The sequence below is a fragment of the Myotis brandtii genome, unplaced genomic scaffold (genome assembly GCF_000412655.1).
Source record: "Myotis brandtii unplaced genomic scaffold, ASM41265v1 scaffold432, whole genome shotgun sequence".
Lineage (NCBI taxonomy): Eukaryota > Metazoa > Chordata > Mammalia > Chiroptera > Vespertilionidae > Myotis > Myotis brandtii.
Window position 1 is genome coordinate 1,417,587 of NW_005366520.1, and position 26,625 is coordinate 1,444,211.

The window sequence follows — 26,625 nt, forward strand, 5'->3', positions numbered from 1 at the left end:
CCTGTTCCTGAGCATATGCTACACTTTGTACTTGGCATAAAAATATGAATGAAGGAACCTCTGTTATCAAGACATAATTGTATCCAATGAGAACACTTTTTTATTTCTTTGTACTTAAGATAAAATAGACGGCATACTTAGAACCATCAGTTGAAAGGAAGTAGCGAATATTTCAGTGCACAGAATAAGCACAGTAGTCCCGTGTTTTTTGTTGTTGTTGTTGTTTGTTTGTTTGTTTCACTCTCCTCTTTTTCCTGAATGGTGCACATAAGATCATTATTGGTATAACCACTAGATCTTTTGGTTTGTGTGGTGATTTTTATTTCTCTGCCAATCCTCAATATGACTTTAAATATTGATTTCCCAAAATGACAAAATGTTTGAAATTTTTTAAATTTACATCATGAGGTTACTGTAGCAGTGTTGTATTGAAATGAGAAAAAAATTGCTTATATTGCAAAAATATAGATTATTTTTTGCTTGTGAGAATAAATGTTGAAATAGCAAACTTTTATAAGCAAATGAGTATGTCTAATCCTAATGTATCTTCATAGAACTGTAGACATTAGAACTGAAAAGGAACTTACAATTTATTGCAGGCCCTGTGATTGCCAAAGAAGTATCCATCCCTAGGGTTCCTAATAAGAAACACTGGTTTAACAAATTCTTCTAATCATGTTGTCCTTTTTGTCAAATTACTTTTTTAAAAACGTATTTTTACTGATTTCAGAGAGGAAGAGAGAGATAGACACATCAGTCATGAGAGAGAATTATTGATTGGCTGCCTCCTGCACACACCACAATGGGGATCGAGCCCACAACCTGGGCATGTGTCCTGACCAGGAATTGAACCATGACCTTCTGGTTCATAAGTTGACACTCAACCACCGAGCCATGACAGCTAGGCTGTCCAATCACTTTTAATTAACATAATGTGTGACCCAGTTCTGGATAGTGAGATGCAAGGAGGAGTATCCTAGAGGGAGAGTATGATGAGAGACTTCAGGGAAATAATTTTTCTGGTATAAAATAGCCATATATGACTTGCTATTTACCTAAGCCTATGTAATTTGTGGAGCTGTGGCAACAATCTTGCAACGGAGAAGACAAAAAGCCACTCACTAACTTTGAAAGAATAGACATCTGGGTGTCTGTTGATCTGCATGCCATTTCCAGTTGTATGAGTACTAGACTTCTTATTATATGGGAGGGGGGAAATAAACCCTTGGTTAAGCTATTATTAGATGGATGTGTTTTTTATACCTACAGCTGAAAACACTCATGACAGATACAGCTATCACTTAGCAAACACATGATCTTTGCCCCTCCTACAATCCTTTTATTTTATCTTTGAAAAAAATTGGGTCAGGCAGGTATAGTTTACCTGAAAATAATTTCATAGTTACTTCATGGAAGGTTTGAAGTTCAAACATTTTTTTCTTCAGTACTAATCTGCATTTCTAAAAGTATGGTATGTGAGTCCCCCCTGCCCATTTTCTTGAGAAAGAAAGTTTATTGTATAATTGATTGCATTTGAAGTCTACATATACCTGATGAAAATTAATAAACATACCATGCCATTAAAAATATTTTGAGTGTGTTTTAACATTAAAACTTTTACAGGGTTCACCCCCTGACTTATGAGGCTAAGACAGTCTTTCTTAGCAAGTCTTGCTAAATTTTCCTTCAGCAGGTACAACAGAATTCAAAGCAGCTGGCTTCCAGAAAAAAAAGTCTTCTAATAAAGCAAACTCTTACAAAATGAAAATTATAAAATATTTTGCAATGTAAAAGCAATGATCATTTGTCAGTTGTCTACCAGATACATAATTGAACAAAATTCTAAAATAGTTTGATGATTATCAACTTCTAGGTGATAAGAAAGCTATTATCTTACTATGTAATACTTAAAAATTTATCCTTCCAGAGCAGTCATTGGATCTGTGAGGAGATAGGACAAAGAGAAAAATCAGAATATAATCTTCTGTTAGAAATATGAGTAAACAAGCAAGCACTTATATAGAGATTTTAACTGTGTGTGCAACATAGAAGGTACAATCACTTAAAATCTTTTCTGTGCCTGGAATTCTGTTGAAAAGTAAAATATCATTTTTGCAGAAGTATAATATCCATTAGAAGATCTGGTAGAGATGAATTTGAAGGCTTCTAATAAGTCACTTTATCAGATTCCTGAAAGGTTCAAGCATGCCTCTTTTTTCACACCCACTAAACAGAATTAATGACAGCAAATTACAAGAGTAAGTTGAAGCTGACAAGGTAGTGAGTCTTTATATAACTAATTCAGAAAGGAAATCATGCAATTTTAGAACTATAGATGATATTAAGGATTATTTATCATATTTAAATAGGTTCAAGTACTTATTTAAATACAAACAATATATCATGGACCCCTGAGGTTCACTTACATTATTCTTACTAAAAATGACTTTAATATGTATAAACTTGAAATTATGTCTACATTTTTGTAAGCTTACAGCTTTTCTATAATCATAATAATATAAACAGAAGTCTCAACAAATGTAAACCAATAACATTAAAATTAAATTTATTTCACATGATGTATAATATTTCATGAAAAGCAATGATTAATATTGAATTTAATCCTAAAAAAAATAAAGTCTCAGAGAGGGTTCTTATTAAAATCTACTTTTATATATTTTTTCTCAAACAGCTTTGTTTGTAATCACATATTGGTGCTAAACTTTCATAGAGTTTATCTAACATAGCTTTAATTTTACCTTAATCTTGGAAGAAAATTTTACTGCTTTGGTGATTCTAGATAGGTCAACATTTTCTCCCAGGATTTTAAAGGTATTATTCTACAGTCTGCAGACTTTCATAGTTCCCTTTGAGAAGTGTGCTATCTAAAAATGGTACTACTGTATATCTGCGTTAATGTGTTAAAATTATTTTTTGACATTCTTTAATGCATTAAAATTATTTTTTGACATTATTTAATGCGTTAAAATTATTTTTTGACATTCTTTAGTTTTTTAATTGTGTCTCTAGACTTTTTTTTTTATCATGTTTAGTAGCCATGGTGATTCCTGTGCATATAAATTCATTTCCTTTTATCAGTTTTGGAAAATTCAATGCTGAATTACTCTTTAAATATTACCTTTCCTTCATAATCTTTCCCTGTGACCACACTTAGATGAATATTAGCTTTTACATGTGACCTTAAAAACAGCTGAAACTCTCTAAATTCTTCATTACCTTTACCCTCTTTGATTCATAATAGATAATTTATTTATTATTGTCCTTTTCTAACATTATATTCGGTTGAGCCTAAGCTAGCATTTAGTCATATATTTCTAATTAGAACAATATTTAATTTCTAAGATATAATTTGATATGCTTCAACTCTTTCTGGTAATTTTTGAAAAGAAAGTGTTGATTTGTTCTTTTTTATGTTGCCATAAGATATTTCTGTAAATATGTCACACAGAGTTATTCTATTGTGTCTAGCTGTGAATTCTAATTTATAATTTCCTTCCTAGTGTAAATTTTTTTTTGTTGTTTGTTGTTTCTGCCAAATATTGTTCATAGGCATTTGTTTTTAGTGTGTTTGTGAGCTTCATTTATAAACTCAAATGTGACTAATCTGTGGAAAATGTGAGGCCTTAATTTGAAGATGCCTTTCTTTAACATAGATTACACTTGATTCTGTGAAGAATTTGGGGGAGTTGTTGACCTTAGGAAAACGTAGGTCCCCGCACTGGTAGGGTCCCTAGTGGAATCTGGGGGTGTCAAGTAAATTCTTTCTCTTGAATGGTCATTGCTGATAGTACCCATTTCAATTCTCTCTTTTATCTTCCAGACTGCTCACTGTAACTGTTTACTTAGTTGTTGTTGTTGTTTTGGCTATTTGAAGTTTCTGTGACTTCTACTGAAACGTTAAATGTGACAAAAAGTATACTTGGTGCAAGAGCTAGTTGTTTGGTTGTGATAATGCCTCAGGTTGTCTAGTCCAAATGGCTCAAAATGAAAGTTTCTTTGGTTAGAGCATTTTTGACACAAAGTTTTCTTTTTTAGCAAACAAATAGATGACTACAGAAGAAGATTGGTAAAGACTTCAATCTTTGAAGATAGCACCACTTTGAAAATAACTTGACTAAAATTTGATTTATTAAACTTTATATTCCTCATGGAATACGTTGACATCCAGTCGTTGTAATCTTAGATTCAATATATTTAATGGCCAAAGCTATTATCTTTTCTTTTTTAATATATTTTATTGATTTTTTTATAGAGAGGAAGGGAGAGGGATAGAGAATTAGAAACATCGATGAGAGAGAAATATCAATCAGCTACCTCCTGCACACTCCCTACTGGGGCCAATGTGCCCGCACCCAAGGTACATGACCTTGACTGGAATCAAATCTGGGACCCTTCAGTCCACAGGCCAACACTCTATCCGCTGAGCCAGACTGGTCAGGGCCAAAGCTATTATCTTAACGTACTTCCTAAGCTAACCACCTAAAATCAGTCCATTGGTTTCCACTGGACAGCCACGAGAAAGTAACCTACCTATTAGCCATCAGGCTCGTTTGCCACACAGAAAACATGCTAAGTAATGACCCTTCATTTATTTTTAAGATTTTTGTTGAATTCCTACCTATTTTTCAGACATGCCCTAAGTTCTAGGGTTATAAAGACTAACAAAACGAAGTCCATTGCCACAGTGTATTGACACTGTAGTGATAACAGGACAAATAAAAAATAAGTGCAGTGCAGAAAATGAAACAGAGTGATGTGATAAAAAATGACCGAGAAGGCGTATAATTGACTGTTCGGATTGTATTATGGTGATGACTTCCCTAGGAGGTAGGAGTTATGATGAAGACCTGGGGTGAGTATTTGTAACAGAGGCCTCAGTGCAATGGCCCTGAGGGAGAATGGAGCTTGGCATGAATCTAATGGAGAGGAACAAAAGGAATGTCATTATGATTGCAGCAGGGTGATCCATTCTTAAAAGGAGAGTGCAGGAGGCAGCCGATCAATATTTCTCACAGCCATGGTTCTCTCTCTCTAAAATCAATAAAAACCTGTTTAAAAAGGAAAATATCAGTAAATGAATAATATGAAGAGATGAGATCAGTGAAGAGCAGCAAAATCATTTACATTTTTAAAGAGCAAAGGATATGCTGAGTTAATTGGGCTGACGAGGTTCCTGGGGGTCATGAGAGTTCAGGATACATGGTGTTATCCTGACCACAGGCATCTGATACTAAGTGAACAGTTTTTGATACTTAAATAGGATTCTTAATTATACAAGATTATCCTGTAGACTTTATAACCTCCTAAACTGTGGTGCTCAGCAAGAACGTAAAGAAGACAGAGGCTAACTATCCCATGGAAAAGTTTATTTATGTTTTACTTTATGGACATCTTTAAAGTATATTCTACCCTGCTCTGGGAGTTTCATTTTTCATTTGCTTCATCCTGTAACAGCTAAAACAACATCATGAAATCCTGGGGAAGTGTGATCTTTGGCCTCATAGGGTAGAAGAATTTTTTTAAGTCTGTGCATGCTCTGTGCTAGTTTGAACACTAAGTGCTTTAAATTAGAAACTCTCTGGAAAAGGAGAACCTGCTTTATTTATCTATCAGTTCAAAAAGTCGAAGGACATGAGCTATGGAATACTGACAATACTTATTCTAAGGCAATTGACTGGCAGACGTGGAACCTTCAAACTGAAGGTCATTCACTCACTAATAGATAGCTCTCTTGTTGTTGTTGTTTGTGATATGACAAAGTGTCCTAGTATTATCCACTTACTACAAAAGTGGGACCTTGGAAGAACAAGCTACAGAAATAAATAATTGCCTTTTATGGACTCCTGTTTTTTACATATAGAACAGACAGACAATGCACACACACAAACACATATACACACATATACAAACACATATACATTGTGATGAAAAGCAAATACAAGCTTCAGGATGGAGAAGCCATGAGAAGTTGTGGGTATTCATCTGTGGAAGAACAATGAGAAGATATGGAGATATTTAGATGAAGTGGCCACTGTTGTTTCTCATACCCATGAGGCCTGTATACTGGGAATTGTTCCTTTCTATAATAAATCAGTGTTCTCACAAATTGAATGTGATTAACCACAGTTTGCTTGTCCCTTCTTTCAAGAAGTATACTAGTATTAGTCACAATGCTTTTGCTTATCATAAACAAAACATGTGATTTGGACTGGAGTAATATTAAAGTGAATTTATTTGTAAGCAAATTCTGTGGTAGGTGGAATTCTATGAAGTTTTCCCAAGATTCACAGTGCCTGGCATACTAGTACACTCTCTCAGTAATTTAGTTAAACATGAATATAGGTACTTCTATGAAGGGATTTTTGCAAATATAACTAAAGGTCTCAACTAAGGTCTAAAATAACTTGACGTTTTAATTGAGAGATTATCTGGGTGGTTCTGAACTAATCATATGAACCTTTTAAAATTAGAGAATGCTTTCCTGGCTGGATGAGGAAATTGGAGATTTGAGGCACAAAACAGATTTGAGCACCGTTGCCTGCTTAAAGATGAAAGAGGCCATTTGGCACAAAATTCAGGCTGCCTCCTACAGCGGTTCTCAACCTGTGGGTCTCGACCCCTTTGGCGGTCGAACGACCCTTTCACAGGGGTCGCCTAAGACCATCCTGCATATCAGATATTTACATTACGATTCATAACAGTAGCAACAAAAGACACAGACACACAATGCACACACACAAACACATATACACACATATACAAACACATACACATTGTGATGAAAAGCAAATACAAGCTTCAGGATGGAGAAGCCATGAGAAGTTGCGGGTATTCATCTGTGGAAGAACAATGAGAAGATAGGAGATGTTTAGATGAAATGGCCACTGTTGTTTAGATGAAATGGCCACTGTTGTTTCTCATACCCATGAGGCCTGTATTCTGGGAATTGTTCCTTTCTATAATAAATCAGTGTTCTCACAAATTGAATGTGATTAACCACAGTTTGCTTGTCGCTTCTTGAAAGGAATATACTAGTATTAGTCACAATGCTTTTGCTTATCAGAAACAAAACGTGATTTGGACTGGAATAATATTAAAGTGAATTTATTTGTAAGCAAATTCTGTGGTAGGTGGAATTCTATGAAGTTTTCCCAAGATTCACAGTGCCTGGCATACTAGTACACTCTCTCAGTAATTTAGTTAAACATGAATATAGGTACTTCTATGAAGGGATTTTTGCAAATATAACTAAAGGTCTCAACTAAGGTCTAAAATAACTTGACGTTTTAATTGAGAGATTATCTGGGTGGTTCTGAACTAATCATATGAACCTTTTAAAATTAGAGAATGCTTTCCTGGCTGGATGAGGAAATTGGAGATTTGAGGCACAAAACAGATTTGAGCACCGTTGCCTGCTTAAAGATGAAAGAGGCCATTTGGCACAAAATTCAGGCTGCCTCCTACAGCGGTTCTCAACCTGTGGGTCTCGACCCCTTTGGCGGTCGAACGACCCTTTCACAGGGGTCGCCTAAGACCATCCTGCATATCAGATATTTATATTATGATTCATAACAATAGCAACATTACAGTTATGAAGTAGCAACGAAAATAATTTTATGGTTGGGTCACAACATGAGGAACTGTATTTAAAGGGCCAGAAGGTTGAGAACCACTGCTAGAAGCTGATAGAAATTCCTCCTTAATAGTCAGCAAGGAAACAGGGACCTTCGTCCTACAATCTCAATGAGCTGAATCCTACTGACAACAAGAATGAACTTATTGTTGATGAAATGGATTTCCTGGTCAAGTTTCTGGGGAATAACTCAGTCTGGCCAGACACCAGAAAATTGTTTTTAGCCTTGCTATATCCTGAGCATGATGTCTATGCTGAATGTCTGAAATACAATGCAGTGGGCTAATAAATGGGTGTTGTTTTAAGCTGCTGTTTGTGGCAGTGGATTTCCTGGTCAAGTTTCTGGGGAACAACTCAGTCTGGCCAGACAGCAGAAAATTGTTTTTAGCCTTGCTATACCTGAGCATGATGTCTATGCTGAATGTCTGAAATACAACGCAGTGGGCGAATAAATAGGTGTTGTTTTAAGCTGCTGTTTGTGGCAATTTGTTATTCAGCAATAAAAACTAGTGCAGCTACATCACTGAAATTTCCAGTGGTAGAGTCGTGAGGTCTTCAGATATGGTTTATAAAAGCTCTGGCTCCATCCCCCTGAAATTCTCATGGCTTTGTCCCCATGTTTTCCTCTTAGGGAAAAACTGACTGCAGCAGCTTGAATTTCAAATCCATATACTGCCACCTTCCAGAAACAAAGAGAGAACCTCTTCACGCACTTCAGCACATAGCATCCCCCAATCCACCTTGAGGATTCAGTTTTTTTCAATCAGTGGGAATCTGGAATTGGGTTGATGAGGCAACACTGGAAGCCACATTTCAAAGAGGCCACTTGATTGAGATTATGTCAAATTTTATACAAAATTTCTCATCCCTCTATCCCCTCCATGCAGACAAAAGTAGTTCTTATGAGAGGTTTTTTTCCACTAACTCCATGGCACCAGTAAAACTATGCTTCCCATTTATAGCTTCTTATATATTATGGCTAATTAAGTAAAATACCCAGTTTTTCTCTTTCAGGCAGGGGCAAGTATATTTCTAATATCTGGTTCTTGTCTCTTCCAACTTGTTTACCCAGTAATTGTAAACTTCCAAATATACGTATTTCTGTTTAAAATCAAACTGCAGCACTTTTTCTCCCCTCACCAGATCATGGTTTATCATAAGAGAATATAACTGAGGAACAACAGATGGAAGAGGTGCATAGGGCAAGTTTTGGGGAAAGGGCAGGGAACTTCCGTGTCCTCTCCAAGTGCCACTCTCCCCCAAATCTCCATGTAGTCCATTCTGATTTCAATGACAAACACTCATTTTTTTTCCAAATTATAGACCATTTAGCTTACTAGCTATTCTACTTAAATTTTACAAATATTTGTTTCTCGCTTGGTAAATCAGAAATCTGGGCTTCTTAGGTCAAAATTTTGCACGAGGATGTTGTATCAGTCTATTTGATCACAGCGTGTAGAACGTTTCAGGGTAAACATGAAAATATTTTACAGATCTGATTGACTTTTTTTCTTACCTTTATCCCCCAGGTATAAATTAATTATTAGCTAGGTAGTAAGAGTTATTGATTCTCAGATAACCTTTAAACCACTTTGAAAAACTGGATTGATCAGAATGGTCTCTTGATGAAGTGCTTAATAATTTCTAATGGAATAAACAAGTTCATCTTCTTCTTAACATCATAAAAATATTATGCTAAAAATTTCAAATGAACTCTTATCATATGTTCACTCTTACCCCAACTCATTTGTAATCCATGTCAAAGAGAAAGCTATGCATTTGCCTTCCTACTGGTGACAACTTTTTAAGGTCAAAAGCTGGAAATGGCTATTAGTCAAATGATTCTACTATCTGTTTACTGTCCAGAAAGAATGATTAAAAGATAAATGTATCTCAAATCCAAGTCAATTTCAGAAACTGTCCTTCAATGTTTTACAGAATTAAACCCACGAAGGTTCTGCAGCAAGCCATTTATTTTAGACACTTAGACATGCATTTTGCAATATGTTTATCTTAAGGGCTTCATCAGAAGTTATGTTGCATAAAGTGAGAAATTGCCCTGGGTGCAATGTTGAGATTATTTTATATATTTGCTAATTGTATGAGCTTTAAATGTTTTCAACCAGATTATAGTTATCATTATAATTGTTGGAAAAATCCCAGAATTCTTTAAGAAAATACTGGTGATATTCTCACATATTTTATTAACTCATCCTTGTGTTGGGAAACTTGATGTGTAAGTATGAGGATGCAGTCTCAAATGTCATGAAGGAATAGTTTCCTACTGTCAGTCTGGCTGACAGTAAAACATATTAGATCTGTCTATTATTCACATATAAGGATCAGCAAAAGCCTACTTTGAAGAAATACTGTGTATAATTTAGGATTAAACTAGATGGTTACAGAAAACATTCTTGCATTGTATTGTTTTGGCTCCCCAATTCTTTTCTGATGTCTGTGTTAAAAGGCATTGTAAAGGAGACTAATAAAACATGTTACAGACCTTACTTACCATTTGGGGTTTGCGGGGAGGGTGGAGGATTATGGGTAAGGCTTACTGCATTGCAGTGTCCACTCTATGAAGACCTATTGAAGGTCTCCTACGTCTCAGTTCCACGGAGATCTGAAACTTTCCTAAGCAACTGGTTTGATATATTTTTGAGGTGAATATAGATGGCATAATTCATGTTTATTTTTTCCGTTGATTGCTAAAATGCTCAGATTCCGACATTTATTTCTCCACTCACTGACATGTATCTAACTCCAAATATTTTGTTCACCAGTTTAAGTCCTAGCATTTGGCTTTTCCTACCTTTATTCTCCATTTGACCTTATTTCCTCATTCACATTTTTTCTCATCATCTAGAATATTCTTAATCAATAAATAGCCTCCTATTTGGAAAGATCATTGTCTCTGATGAAAGGTATAGCTCTAGGAGGACAACAGAGACAAGTTTGCATGAAAGAGATCTCTATTTAGCCCCCCAGATCAGCTAGCTAACCCTGGTGGTGAATAACTGAGCAGATCTCTAAGACAGACTACTATCATCTATTATTTATTGTATTTGTTTGCTTGCTGTTTTTTCCCCCCAAAGGGGGATAACTTCACACCTTTTAAGTATTGAGACCTTTACACAGAGTTCCCAATATGATGGTATAGTGAGAGACAGATGTTCTAAATGAATACAGTCTATATCAGTAAAAGTGAACTCCACATTTGTGTTATAATTTCTAGATAAATATAATATAAACTTTAGTAATTAAACCACCATATACATGCATTTACTCTTCATTGCATCAAAGTAATGCAGACTATGTTAATGTTGTGATTCTATTTGGAGATAAAGAAAAATATGTCAGGGCAATATTAATCTAACAAGAAAAATAGATGCTTGTCCCAGGACCAAATAATCAGAATCTCTATGATTTAATATATACTAGTAGTATATTTTATAGTATATTTAAATCTCCAAGGATGATTCTGATGTGCAGGTAGGTTTGAGAATAACTGTGTTCATAATGTAAATGTTATTAAAAATCTAGCTCTAGAGAACAACTCCATCTCTGAATTGTTGAAGAAAACAAAAGAAATGCTGGTAGAAGGTATATATATGGATACAGATATCAATATTTGAGACAAATTACTATTCCCTAAGACACAAATAAAATGAGTGTGAGATTTTGGATTTGTTTTTTCAAAGACCTTATTTTGTATAGAAACAGAGAAGACCATAGTGCATTTGGTTTTGCAACATAGGAGTTGAAAATTACTTTTCTTCCCTAGTGGTCTGAAAATCTAGGCTGTTTAAAATAGAGACCATCCTTAGAAGTGATGTTTTACTTCCTGAATAGTAATATGAGAGTTTAATGGTAAAAAGGGAGGAAAGAGTGCAAGCCTTAAAGCAGCATCTTCCCCCATCTTGCTGGTGACTCCCATTTTTTTTTTAATTGTTCCAGTTCCCAGAGAGACTCATTATAAAGCTGAGACTGAAGGAAGTAATTAATTCTGGAAGGTTGATATTGGGTTTGATGCACCAGAGACTCTCAGTTTGTCTGCTGAAGTGTGAAAATAATGCCATGGACTGCAGATAGAAGGAGGCAAAAGTGACATGCCAGTCCTTTTGTACACATCTACCAATACACAGATCTTAAGATACCTCCCATTTGGAAGAAAACATCTTAATTAGAAGAAAGCTGGGAAAAGTTCAACCATTTAATCTTTCTGATTAGTCGGCCAAATATATCATTTTCAGAGACCTATGATAAAAGTTGCCTTAGGTTATTTTTTCCACAATTCTAAGATATATTCTCAGTGTAGTAATTACATAGGATCTATATTTCATGTATTATTAGCAACTGCCTCTTCCAACTAGTTCAAATTCTTATACTTCCTCATGGATTATTAAAGAAGTAATAAATGATGCTTTAAAACATTTCTTAAGAAATTTGGAAATATTAGAGCAGTTTTTCTTCAGGCTCCATTGATACGCATGCAATTCAGTTTAAAAAATATATATGTATATTTTTACAAAAACACTTCCTTTTTATATACTATTTTTCATTTTTTTAATTCAAGAAAAATGATTTTAAATATAATAATGTTACATGCAATAAATATTAATATTTTAAGAAAAACTACCTTAAATATAATGTTACATGCAATAAACACCAATTATTCAAGAAAAATGATCTTACATATAATAATATCACATGCAATAAACATTAATATTTCAAGAATAAAAGGCTTTTAAGTATAATAATATTACCAAAACTGTACTAACATAGTATGATATCCAAAAGTTGTAGGAAATTTCAAAATCTGAAAATAACAGGATTACTTCTATTTTATTCTAGAATATTTTTCCCTCTCTGGTTCTATTTTTGTTCATCAGTTTATGTTGTTCATTATATTCTACAAATGAGTGAGATCATATGATATTTATCTTTCTCTGACTTGCTTATTTCACTTAGCATGATGCATTTAAAGTCTATTTTGTTAGATATGAGTATTGCTACTCCAGCTTTTTTTTTTTCTTTTCCATTTGCATGGAAAAATTTTTCCATCCCCTCACTTTCATCCTGTGTGTGCCTTTTATTTTGAGGTGGGTCTCTTGTAGTCAGCATATAGTTGGGTCATGTTTTTGTATCTATTCAGCTACCCTACCCCTTTTGATTGGAGCATTTATTCCATTTACACTTAGGGTTATTATTGAGAGGTACTTATTTACTAGTATAGTCATTCTAATTCTGTACGGCTAAGTTTCTCTGTTTCTTCTTCTCAGCAATCCCTTACAGCAATCCCTTTAGCATTTCTTGTAATGCTGGCTTGGTGGTGATGAACTCCTGTAGCCTTTTTTTTTTTTTGTCTGAAAAGCTCTTTATTTGACCATCTATTTTGAATGATAGTCTTGCTGGATATAGTAATCTTGGTCTCAGATCCTTGCTTTCCATTACCTTGAGTACTTCATGCCATTCCCTTCTGGCCTGTAGAGTTTCTGATGAGAAATCAGGTGTCAGCCTTATGAGAACTCCTTTGTAGGTAACAGTTTTCTTTTCTCTTGCTGCCTTTAAGATTCTCTCTTTGTCTTTAATTTTTGGCATTTTAATTATGATGTTTCTGGGCATGGATCTCTTTGGGTTCTTCTTGTTTGGGGTTCTTTGTGCCTCCTGAACTTGGGTGACTTTCCTTTACCAGAAGTTTTCTACCATTATTTCTTCAAACACCTTCTCTATTCCTTTCTCTCTTTCTGCCTCTTCTGACACACCAACTATTCTAATATTGTTATGTTTCACATTGCCCCAAAGCTCCCTTAAGCTGTCCTCCTGATTTTTAATTGTTTTTTTTTTCTTTTTGGTTCTCTAATTGAGTGATATTTTCAACTCTGTCTTCTAATTCACTGATTCAATCCTCAGCTTCCCCTAATCTGCTGTGTATTCCTTCCAATGTGTTATTTGTGTTATATCATTCTTTATCTCAGACTGTTCTTTTATCATAGTTACTATATCTTTTTTCATACTGTTGAGCATTTTTAACATCATTACTCTGAACTTATTTCAGATAAATGTCTTATCTCTGCTTCATTTATCTCTTCTTCTGGAGAATTTGCTAGTTCTTTCATTTGGGGGTTGTTTCTTTGTTTCATCATTTTGGTTATCTGTTTGGGTTTGTGACTATGTTTTTAGGTAGATCCCCTATACCTCTCAATCTCTAGTGCAGGACAGTGTTAAAGGCTGTTTCTGACTAATTGTATCAGGCAAAGACTCAAAACCTCCAGAGAATGCTTCTGTCTACAAACTAATAGGATTCCAACTTGAATAGCCCCCAGGCAATCATTCTCAGGTGTGGTGAGAGTTTTTTCAACAGAGTGGGGCAGTTGCTTCTACCTGGAGGCTTATTGTTACTTTTAGTCTCTTAAGTGGCCTCAAGGCAAGGTGTTTTCCAAAAGGATGTGTGGAATGTCTTCTCCTCCCCCTCCCCACCCAGGCAAGGCAGATGTCTATGTGGGAAAGATGTCCTCAGGGGTGTGAGGGAATGACTCAGCCCAGGAAACTTGGGGTGTCTGCCTTCCGAGCTCTATCTCCCAAGTCCCCTGTCCTGGATTCTGCTCTCACAGCTCCAGTCTGCTTCACCCTCCCTCTGCCGGAGCACAAGGTGGGTGGCTTCAGAGGGAATTTAGTGTGTTGGCCCTTTAAGAGGGTGCCTGAACTTTCAGCTGCCACTCCCTGGCAGACAGCACCCCACTACTTTTCACAGCTAGATGTTATGTGGGTATCCTCCTTAGTTTGGTGCTCTCTGCTGGGGAGCCCAGCTTCGGGATTAGATCCCAGAGAACACTTCTTCTTTGCTATAAGATATGCTATTGAAAAATTCTACAAGTAAGCATTTTTTTTTTTTTGGATTTCTCATTGCCTAACTGGATTTGAGATCACATATTATTTAAATGTTTACAATTCTTTCATTTTAGTAATTTATATTATTAAAACTTTAGTAATTTTTGTCATTAATCCTGATTTAAGGACATCCTGTCATTAGATTCTTTGGAGTTATTTATTAACTGAAATAAGAAGTTAAATCTCTACTTTATGCAATTCAAAATGAAATCATAGAAATTTAGATCCAAAGGGTCAATACCCTCATTATTTAATTGGTATAGAGCCTGAGAATCAGAGTGATTAAATGATGCCAGTAGAGTAGTTAATAACAAAACAAGGATGAGAAACCATCTTCCAAAAATAGAAGAAAAGGACCTGACTTTTGTTGCCCAATTTTTGCTCTGGAAGACACATACTGTAATCCCTACTTAACAAGATAAAGAAATGGAGGTCTAGAAGGGTTAAGCAATTTAACAAAGTCCCCAGGATGATGCATTTCAGAATTCAGATTAGATACCCTGTATAAATCCAGGTGTCTCTCTTCCCAAAGCCCGAGTAATAGCAGTTATCTTTCAATGGCAAAATCCCTGCAATCAGCTCTAGTAGAAGAAAATAAGGATATTTGTTTAGGCTATAGTATTTAAATAAGACAGCAGATGATAGTAGTAAGGTCTGTGAGAGCTGGGAGAAGTGATAGGAGGGAAAGACTTTTTAAAATGGAGTCTTCTATGATAATTCTATTCTTAATTTATTGAGAAACCTTCATACTGTTTTCAATGGTGGCTGTACTTATTTACATTCTCACCAACAGTGAGTGAGGGTTCCTTTTACTCTCCAACAACTTATTGTTACTTGTCTTATTGATGACAGCTATTCTAGCAGGTGTGAAGTGGTATCTCATTGTAGTTTTGATTTGCATTTTTCTAATAGCTAGTGAAGTTGAGCATATTTTCATATATCTGTTGGCCATTTGTATGTCTTCTTGGGAAAAGTGTTTGTTCAGGTCCTCTGCCCATTTTTTTTGCATTGTTTGCTGTGGAGTTGTATGAGTTCTTCATATATTTTGGATATTAACCCCTTGTTGGAGCTGTTGTTTGAAAATATCATCTCCCATTCAGTTGGTTGCCATCATAGAAATTTAGATCCAAAGGGTCAATACCCTCATTATTTAATTGGTATAGAGCCTAAGAATCAGAGTGATTAAATGATGCCAGTAGAGTAGTTAATAACAAAACAAGGATGAGAAACCATCTTCCAAAAATAGAAGAAAAGGACCTGACTTTTGTTGTGCAATTTTTGCTCTGGAAGACACATACTGTAATCCCTACTTAACAAGATAAAGAAATGGAGGTCTAGATGGGTTAAGCAATTTAACAAAGTCCCCAGGATGATGGATTTCAGAATTCAGACTAGATCCCCTGTCTAAATCCAGGTGTCTCTCTTCCCAAAGCCCCTGTAATAGCAGTTATCTTTCAATGGCAGGATCCCTGCAATCAGCTCTAGTAGAAGAAAATAAGGATATTTGTTTAGGCTATAGTATTTAAATAAGACAGCAGATGATAGTAGTAAGGTCTGTGAGAGCTGGAAGAAATGATAGGAGGGAAAGACTTTTTAAAATGGAGTCTTCTATGATAATTCTATTCTTAATTTATTGAGAAACCTTCATACTGTTTTCAATGGTGGCTGTACTTATTTACATTCTCACCAACAGTGAGTGAGGGTTCCTTTTACTCTCCAACAACTTATTGTTACTTGTCTTATTGATGACAGCTATTCTAGCAGGTGTGAAGTGGTATCTCATTGTAGTTTTGATTTGCATTTTTCTAATAGCTAGTGAAGTTGAGCATATTTTCATATATCTGTTGGCCATTTGTATGTCTTCTTGGGAAAAGTGTTTGTTCAGGTCCTCTGCCCATTTTTTTTAAATTGGATTGTCTGTTTTTTTGTTGTTGAGTTGTATGACTTATTTACATATTTTAGATATTAATCCCTCATTTGGGGTGTTGTTTGCAAATATCTTCTCCTATTAAGTTGATTACCTTTTTGTTCTCTTGACAGTTTCTTTTGCTATTCAGAAGCTTTTTAATTTAAGATAGTACCATTCATTTCTTTTTTTTTGTTGCTTTTTTTGTCTTTGAGGTCAAATTCATAAAATTTTCTCTAAGACCACAAGTTTAGTATCTATGTTTTCTTCTATGTAATTCATTCTTTCAAACCTTATATTTAGTTCTTTGATCAATTTTAAGTTAAATTTTGTGTATGATGACAAATAGCATCTAGTTTTATTATTTTGCATGTGGCTTTCTAATTTTATCAGGACCGTTTATTGAAGAAGCTTTATTTTCTCCATTGCATATTTTTGGCTCCTTTGTCAAAGATTTTTTGCCCATATACAAGTGGGAACTCAATTATGTTCCATTATTCTGTATAAGACATATATTAAATACTCAGGTTATTTTAGAAAGTACTATTTGTGCTATTTCTTATAACACTGACATTAAATAATACTAATAGGCCATGATGTACATCAAACTTCTCTTGAAAATCCCCAATCTCTTTACACATTTATGTTGGAAATAAAGAGGTCAAAATATACATAAATGGTACTATGCAGTTTTTTGTTTTTCCTGACGCTATAAGTTTATTAGCACTGTGATTTTAAAAGTGGTTGATTTTCTTGATATAAAAAATATATATAACTTTAATGTCTATGTGCTACATATTCATGAGTTCTTTTGTTTTCCATGTTTTCTAAGTGAAGAACTTAGCAATCAAGGAGGCAAAGTAACTAATTTAAACATTCAGAACAAAATATAACTCAGGTATTACTCTTAATATTATCTTGCCGCTATCTTGAGAGATAAAGTGATAGAGAAGCAACAATATCCTTCTGAATGCGCTTTGTTTAAAAAATATTACATTTAGACAGTGAAGCAGTGTGGTAATATATTCTGTCATTAAAGCTGATTGAATTTGACAGTGATCTTATTAAAAGTATCCAGAAATAATTTGCTTTATGAAAGACAGTGTAATTTTTATTTTACTTTAAACAAAAGATTCCAGAGGGTTCATTTCTACATAAACTTTTATTAAAGTAACTTTTGAAGTATAATTTTAAATTTTTAAAGGAATAGCATTTGTTTATTACCTTTTTTGAGAAGTAGGTTTCATCCCAGCCAGTGTGGTTCAGTGGTTGAGAATCAACCTATGAACCAGGAGGTCATAGTTTGCTTCCTGGTCAGGGCACATGCCTGGGTTTTGGGCTCAATCCCCAGTAGGGGGCGGCAGGGGGTTGCAGGAGGCAGCTGATCAATGATTCTCTCTGGGGGACAAGAGGCAGCTGATCAATAATTCTCTCTCATCATTGATGTTTCTATCTCTCACCCTCTCTCTTCCTCTCTGAAATCAATAAAAGTATGTTTAAAATATAAAGCTTACAATCTAGATTATTGTTAATTTAAATTTATGAAACACCATTTTTTTAAAGCTTGAGGCAAAATAAAGTGTTTTTTAATTAAAGAGATGGAACTAAGGTGTTGGAATTCAACCATGAGCTGTTTATCAGAAGTGTGATAAATGAAAAAAAAAATCGCCATTATAAAAGTGGGTGTTGGGAATACAGATGGGACAGCTGTTGTTCTGTAACTGTGACTAGATTAATAAAATGCAGTTTTACAAGCCATTTAAAACATCACTGGGGAATACATTTTAGTACCAATTTGGGTGTCTTTTGCCTAATAAATTTTTGCCTTTTGAGTGTAAGTATTTGGCTTCAAATCCCAGCTACAAGTTTATTAAAAATTGTAATGGTTCTTAGAGACTATAAAATGCAATGAAGTGCACAAAATGTGTGTTTCCAGTGATTGACTTTAAAATGATTTTTTACATCACTAATTTCAATATTTTCAACTTAAGCAGACTGTTGTTGAATTTAAATGATTATTAAATATTTAACCAGAGTGAGAAAAAGAGAGAACTATGGAGAGTGAAGAAGGGGTATGTGGTGTGTTGGGGGGAGGGGGGAGATATGGGTGTGTAGCGTCTCATTTTTTAGTAATTTTTTTCAATTTCTTGGTAGTTTTTTAATTAAAAAATGTGTGCCCTACACTAACATGTTGTGCTAGTAATTATGAAACCAGTGATATTTATGTGAAACAATGTAACTTTAGATATGAATGGTAATAAAGCATAGTTAGTGGAGTTAGATGTGTGGAATATTCTGTCAAAGGATTTTTAATTTATGAATAGGACATTGAGTATTTCTACATTTAGCACAATTCTACTGAATGTTTTCCTTCTTCAAATAAACAGATAAGAGAGAATACTTAAAATCTATGTAAATGGACAGGTCTCCTACTGAAAATTCAGTGTTTACTGCTAGTGAGGTGAACATTATGAGGCAGCGAGACAAGACTACAGTGGGAAAAGGCCCTGAATTCCGTAATTTTGCATGGGGACTGCCCTATAAAGAACATGTAGCTTCTTATTGGCATTTTCCCATAATAGGATAATCTTTGTGCCTGGCTAAAAGAAGTTTGATTTTGTGGAGCAGAGCTAGAAGCAGTAGAAATCCGACTGAAGTAACTCTATAGCTAACAAATGAGCCTACCACAGTTCTTCATATATTTTATTGATTTTTTACAGAGAGGAAGGGAGAGGGATAGAGTTAGAAACATCGATGAGAGAGAAACATCGATCAGCTGCCTCCCGCACACTCCCCACTGGGGATGTGCCCGCAACCAAGGTACATGCCCTTGACCGGAATCGAACCTGGGACCCTTGAGTCCACAGGCCGATGCTCTATCCACTGAGCCAAACTGGTTAGGGCATAACACAGTTCTTCAGATGCTGAAAGAAGACACAAGACTCCTGGGTCACCAGAAAAGCAGAAGACAACATAGGTTTGCTCAGAGTCTTACAGAACCATTCAGAGCACCAGCCGGGGCCATAGAGGCAGTGGTGTGCCACCAATGAAGAAACCTGAGAGCACAGGGCCCGCCACTTTCGCAGCAATCAGTGAGCAACACTGCTTTTTGAGGAGAAGGAGACCAGGTGCATCTCAGAACTACCTGATGAGTTCCTGTGATGTCATCTCACTTCTCAGAACTCCGGGTTCATAAACAATCCCCAGAGGAGGCCTGCAGGAAAGAACAGTCAAGGCCACGACCTCAGCAAAACTGTAAGACCCCAGGAAGCTTGTTCTGGAGGATGTGGTTGGAATGAGGTTTGAAGCAGATATTGTTAGAGGTAAGAAATGGGGAGGAACGCTGGGTAACAAAAGAAGGGAGAAAAGTGTAGGGAAGCAGTCTGGTTCAAATAAAAGAAGCTTGATGTAAAGTTTTAATTAATAGCTATTAATTATCAAGTAATCTTTCAGAAATTCAGCTTTCTCAGAGTTGCTGGGCAAGGTTGTATTTTTCACAGTGTGCTCAATGATGACTATTTCTAATGATAAGCTGTATGCAGACTGCGGCTTACATGTGTTTATATTTTAAAATAGACTATTACAAGCAATTGGTAATTCTGAGAAAAATCTTTAAAAACCCTGTAAGCCCTTTGAGTATTTTAGTAAATAAATATTGATATGCTGATATAGTAATCCCATGTTAACATTTAAATGCATTTTACTTTTTAAGGAGAGTATTGCTATTTCCGGAATAGGCAAATAAGAGATTGGAAAATATTTGAGTTCTGAAGTATTAAAAAGGGATTGAGAAAAGTCATATTTAATGCTCCCTAGAGATAGGGAGGTTTTACAAAATACATTAGATTTATTTATTGCATTTATTATAAACATTGAACAAATACCTATGATGTTATTTTACTTAAAATATTTATGGATCTAATGTACTTTGTTATAAGAAACTTCTACAAAATTTATGTGCTATTTTAATGGAATGGTAGACCTATTTTGCAATATACTTCCACTATTAAATCATTCATGAAAAAATGGTAAAGTATATACTATAAATGATAGAGTATATATCATATTCAGTGCTTCTTAGAGCTAGCCACCCATGAGAATCACTTGGGAAAGTTGATTAAAAAATGCAGATTCTGCGCACCTGCAATTTAGATTCTCATTCTGTTGGGACCAGAAATCTGACTTTTCACAAACCCAGAGCTGATCCAGGGAGTAGTTTCAGCATACATTGAGAAGTACTACTTTCCAATAATTGAAAATAGAGTCATTTACTAAATTGTAACATTTTTTTTCTTCTAAGGAACACATGTTGTGTTCATTTTATCTTTTTAGACATTTCCTTTATAAATGCTTTTCCAGTTCTGCAAGTGTCTTCTGTATTTTTTCTCATTTAACCATTGGTGCAAATGTGTCTTAGGAGGGAAGCTTTTGGTTTGGCAAAACTATAATCTAATTAACCAGACTTTAGCCTTGAGAATACTACCACAAAACAATTAAAAATATAGATTTCTTCTTGAAGTGTTTAATTCTGTTTTAATTAGCAACCTTCCACTTTTATTTACTTAGTCCTCCCTCACCTGCATTAACATTGATACGGTTTTCAGTGGGTCCTTATAAATATGTCTGCATTTGCATATCCATTCTGGAAAATTGTAAGGGTAAAGACATCATTAAGCTTCAAGGATCCTTCTATACCTGAGGTCACATTTATAAACCAATTTGGAATTTCCCCCATGAGATGCCTGTGAGTCTAAAAGGTTAAAAGTGGAGATTTATTACATGCTTCATACTAAATCTAAATATTATTGCAAAATTGCATTTTTTTTTAGTAACAATAACCAGGTTTCAAGAAAACAATTCTTTATAAAAATTATTCCTGGGGTATGGTATGTTTAGAAGAAAGGTATGTTAACATACATATTATCAGACTACTAGAGGCCTGGTGCATGAAAATTCATGCACTGGAGCGGGGAGTCCCTCAACCTGGCCTGCCCCCTCTCACAGTCTGGGAGCCCTCAGGGGCGGGAGGCGACCTGGCGATCAGGGGAAGGCAACGCCCCATCACCCCTCTGCTGCTGCCAGTGCCAGCAGCACAAGCCTCGGCCGGCCCTGGTTACCTGAGCCTCGGGCCGGCCCTGGGCAGCTGGGTGGCTGAGGGCGGGTCCAGCTGCACTGTGCACCTGCCGCCCCCCCAGCTGGGCTGAAAGGACGGGGGACTCTGGTAGGGCTGAAGGGACTGGGTGCTGCCATCTTGTGGCTATGGGCACCGCCATCTTTGTGACAGTGTGATGGTCAATTTGCATACTCCATCTTTATTAGATAGGATGGGTGGTGCACACACAATACAATATACAGCTGATGTATTATAGAGAATTGTACACCTGAAACCTATATAGTTTTGTTAATCAAATGTCACCCCAAGATATTAAGTAAAAATGGGGAAAAAAGCACTTCAGAAATATTCTATTTCAAACCATGGTGATTGACACAGAGCCTCAGGCGTAAGTAATCAATGTAATGCCATAATGAAGATGGTTGTCTCTAAAGCAGCACAGTTGAAATGATTGATCTTTTTCTAATTTTTTTTTGTTTTTTTTTTAACTATATTTTTACCTCCCTGAAACCAGATATGTGTGGATCCCTTGGAATAAAAGAGAAGTATAGCAGTTCTATTGTCTCAAGGATTACCTGCCCTCTGTGTCCTCAAACATCTCCATTTCTGGCCCTTTGCCTTCAGCCTGTTCTCTCTTTGATCTGCTGCAATCTGGCCTCTCCCTTCACTACCACACTGAAACTACTCCCACTAAGTAACCAAAGATTTTCCAGCTGCTAAACCCAAAGGAAGCTTTCCAAGTCTTAATCAGTGTTGTGCCAAGCCATATTGGAACCTTGATAAAGGGAAAAGACGTGCCCCAATATGCACTTATTAATATATCCTCCCATATTTTGAATTAAGTGAAAAAAGTTAATGAAGACTCTACAATAAAAACAAATAAAAAATAAAACATGACTATGTAGAAAGCCGCATGCTGTACAAATTCTTGCACACCATTCTCAATCCCATAAACCTGCCCAGTGGGAAAGTGAAGGCTTTGCAAGTCCAGGAACGTTAGTTTGTCAAGATGAACAATAAATAAAACAAACAACAACCTATCTCAATTAAAATGTTTATATTTTTCTCACCATGGATTAATTTTACATTACATTAATTTTTAAAAATAATGCATTTACATATTATCTTGATTCCTGATTTTTTTATGTCCCTTAATTAACTTTTTGCACAAGATGAGTATGTTACTCAACTCACCCTGCTCACATTAGTTGACCTCACCCTGAATCCCAGCCCTGCTCACATTACTTGACTGCTTTGTGCACTGGATACTATTTTTTTCTGTCTCTCAAACCTGTCCCCTCTGAACTTCTGTGACATTGTTGTCTTGTGATGTCTTTCCTTTATCACCAAATATTGCTTCTTAGTGTCTTTCCTGGGCCCTTCCCTTCCAGCCCTTGGATTTTGGTGCTCTCAGAGGCTCATCCTCGTTGCGGAGCACGCTGTTGTTTACATTCTTCCTGCAACGTCATTTCCACTGCCATTGCTTTCTTCCACCTCCTCATGATTTCGCAGTTGAACAGTTCTACAGGCTGCTAACAAATTCCTCTAATCTCCTTGCTGGCCTCTTTCTGATCCACAATGCAGACAGAATTATCTTATCCAAAGAGAATACCTAATTCATTTATTTGTTAACCAAATATTTATTTAGTGCTTTTTGTACCCATGTACTGTTTTAGGTCATAGGAATAAATCAGTAAATAAAATATAAAGTTCATACTCTCCTGAAACTTACATCTTAAGGTCTTATTCTAGAAGTTATATATAATCTTTATCTAAATATATCTTTGCATGATGGATTCGGGTGATAGGAATATTACCTTGGAGGAACTCTGTCAAAATAACAGTATCAAAATTACTTAGTTTCCTAAAACATTATATCAGTGAACAGCTAGCATCTCATTTTCCGTAACAGAAAAATCTAAGGGAAATTCGCATCCAGAAAAAAAAATCTTCAGGTCATCATTCACTCAAATGGAAATAAAATGTATTTCAAACATGGTACACGAAAATCCAGATATATGGTGTAGTGCACATTGAACAATGATTTTTTTTTTCATTTTATAGAATGAACTCACCATGGATTTCCTCCCCCCAGTGAATCTAAAATAAGTCCTGATTTATTTTTCCCCTTTAATTCTTTATTTACTGTATTACATATGTCTCCTTTTTCCCCCATTGACCTCTCCCTGGCACTTCCACCCCCCAGCACATGTCCTCACCCCGCTAGTGTCTGTGTCCATTGGTTATGCTTATATGCATGCATGCAAGTCCTTTGGTTGATCTCTTACCCCCCCACCACCTTTCCCTGCCTTCCCTCTGTGGTTTGACAGTCTGTTCAATGCTTCTCTGTCTCTGGATCTATTTTTGTTCATCAGTTTTTTGTCCTGATTTTTTCTGTAAAATTTCAGAAGCAGCTACTATTTGAAGTAGGCAGCTTAATTATAGAAATATACTAAACTATCTAGGAAAGAGTTAGAAACTGTCCAGGTAAATGATCTACAAATATCTCTTTCTACAGAAAATCATAAGGTGATCTTTTTAGCTCTTCTGAAGAAACTAGAAGATATCCTGTATTATAGCAACCTATACCTTAAACTTACATTCTTTCTTCTAAAATTTAATTTCAACATGACACTTCTCTGAATACCTGTTATTTGCTTTTCCTGCCATATTGCATTAGCTAGCTCTTTTAGTGCAATGTTGAAAAGGAGTGGTGAGAATGGATGTCTTTGCCTTGTTCCTGATTATAGAGGGAAAGCAGCTAGTTTCTCAACCTTAATATGATGGTAATTGTAGGATTTTTAAAATGTATATCAAGTTGACAAAATTTTTCTCTATCTCTAATTTACGGAGAGATTTATCATGAATAGGTATCAGGCGTTGATAAATACTTTTTGGCATCTGTTGATATGACCACATGACTTTTCTTGTGTAGACTGTTGATGTGATGGATTGCATTAGTTGGTTCTTGAATGTTGAACCAGCTGTATGTGTCTGGTATAAATCCCCCTTGGTATAATTATTTATATACACATTGTGGGTTTCTTTAAAAACATGTTAAAACATTTAAAATTTTAGACATTTCCTAAATTTAATTTAAGCTTCTTTAAAGGACTGACACCCTAAGCTTATCATCTCTCATGGCAACGTTCTGCTGGAGCTGATAGCTGTTGCTACAACCCACTTCGCCATAATCCCTGCAGCTCTATTAGTTTACTAGTATGTGTAGTTGCTTTGTTCATTTGCATTGCCTGCCTCAAATGTCTCAAGCCTATTTCTGCCTTGGAGCCAGCGGACATTCTCTAAGCACTGTCATTATTTGACCTCTGTGTTATCTAAACTTATGTACATTGTTGAGACTATTGACCTCTTTGCACTGTGACCCTATTTTCTTCTAATATTCTTCCTGCTCCTTTTACTTGCCTCCTTCAATTATCATATTTTAAAAGCTGAAGTTCCTTAGAATCCTGCTATTTTTTTTCTCTGCCCACCCAGCATAGGTGATCATCCAGTCTCAGTGTTTTTCAGATCTTAGAATCCCTGATATTCCCCTCTGCCCATACTACTGGCTTACATTAATATTATTCAGATAGTTATGAGGAATATGAATTGTGCCAAGTGTACCAAGAAGTCATGGAAAACATCAAGGGAACAATGATTTGTGACAGGCCTTCAAAGGGAAGAGTGAGTCACAGATTTGAAATGTCAGTGATAGTTAGAGGGAATGTGGGACAAAAGGATCTACATCATGACACATACTGATTATCTGGAAATGTGTTCAGTTTATTCTCACCAGTATAGTGAAAATTTTAATTGACAGGTGAACAGATGAAGCACCAAAGTCTCCTATTTATTTAACAACTAACGACTGTTCTAAAATCAAACATAATCTTAGAGACCAGCCTGGAAAGGAAATAACCTTAAGGTCTTTCATTGTTGAAGGATGATGCTATATAGATTTTAAAATAACAAGATTAGCCATAGAGTAGAATATTATTGTCAATTAAAAATGGAGTATTGATACATACTATGATGTGATGAACCTCAAAAATATTAGGCTAGCCCTAACTGGTTTGGCTCAGTGGATAGAGCATTGGCCTGCGGACTCAAGGGTCCCGGGTTCGATTCCGGTCAAGGGCATGTACCTTGGTTGTGGGCACATCCCCAGTGAGGAGTGTGCAGGAGGCAGCTGATTGATGTTTCTTTCTCATCGATGTTTCTAACTCTCTATCCCTCTCCCTTCTTCTCTGTAAAAAATCAATAAAATATATTTAAAAAATATTAGGCTAAGTAACAGATATCAAAAATAAAGTCCATATATTGTACAATTACAATATCACATATCCAAAAATGACTAGTCTATAGATACAAAAAGCCAATTAACAGCTGCCTGAGGCTGGGATTAGGAGTAGGGGTTGACTACAAAAGGGCATAGGTAGGTTTTCGGGTGAAAACATATTCTAAAACTGGACTATGGTGATGGTTGCATTATTGTATAAATTTACTAAAACTTGTGTTATATACAATGGATGTATTGCATAAATTATATCCACATAAAGCTATTAAAAATAGCAATCCCTAGCCTTTTTCTATGTACTTGTGAGGCACAGTGAGGCTAAATAAGTTATCCGAGAACACACAGCTAATACATATCAGGACTAGAATTTGAACCTGATAGTCTCCCTACAGGGCAATTGTAAGCATTTTTTTCATGAATTAACTGTAATTTGATCCTTTATATAATACTATGACATGGTATAATTTGTATAATTCTCTCATTTTACAGATGAGAACATAAGTCTAAAGATTAAGTAACTTGAAGTCATGGCTTAGCTAGAATTGAAACCCAGAAAGATTGACTTATACCTTACATCTCTTATCATTTTTAGTTGCTTGACCAAGCCACAGCTATCCCTAAAGCCACAGATGCAAGTTTTTGTTTATGAACAGCTGCCAGAGATGGTGGCCTTGTAAGTGTGAAATCCAGACAACCAAGTAGCCTAGAGTTTTATTAATAACTTGCCTTGCTGAGATCCAGAACTTGACATTCAGCACAAAGCT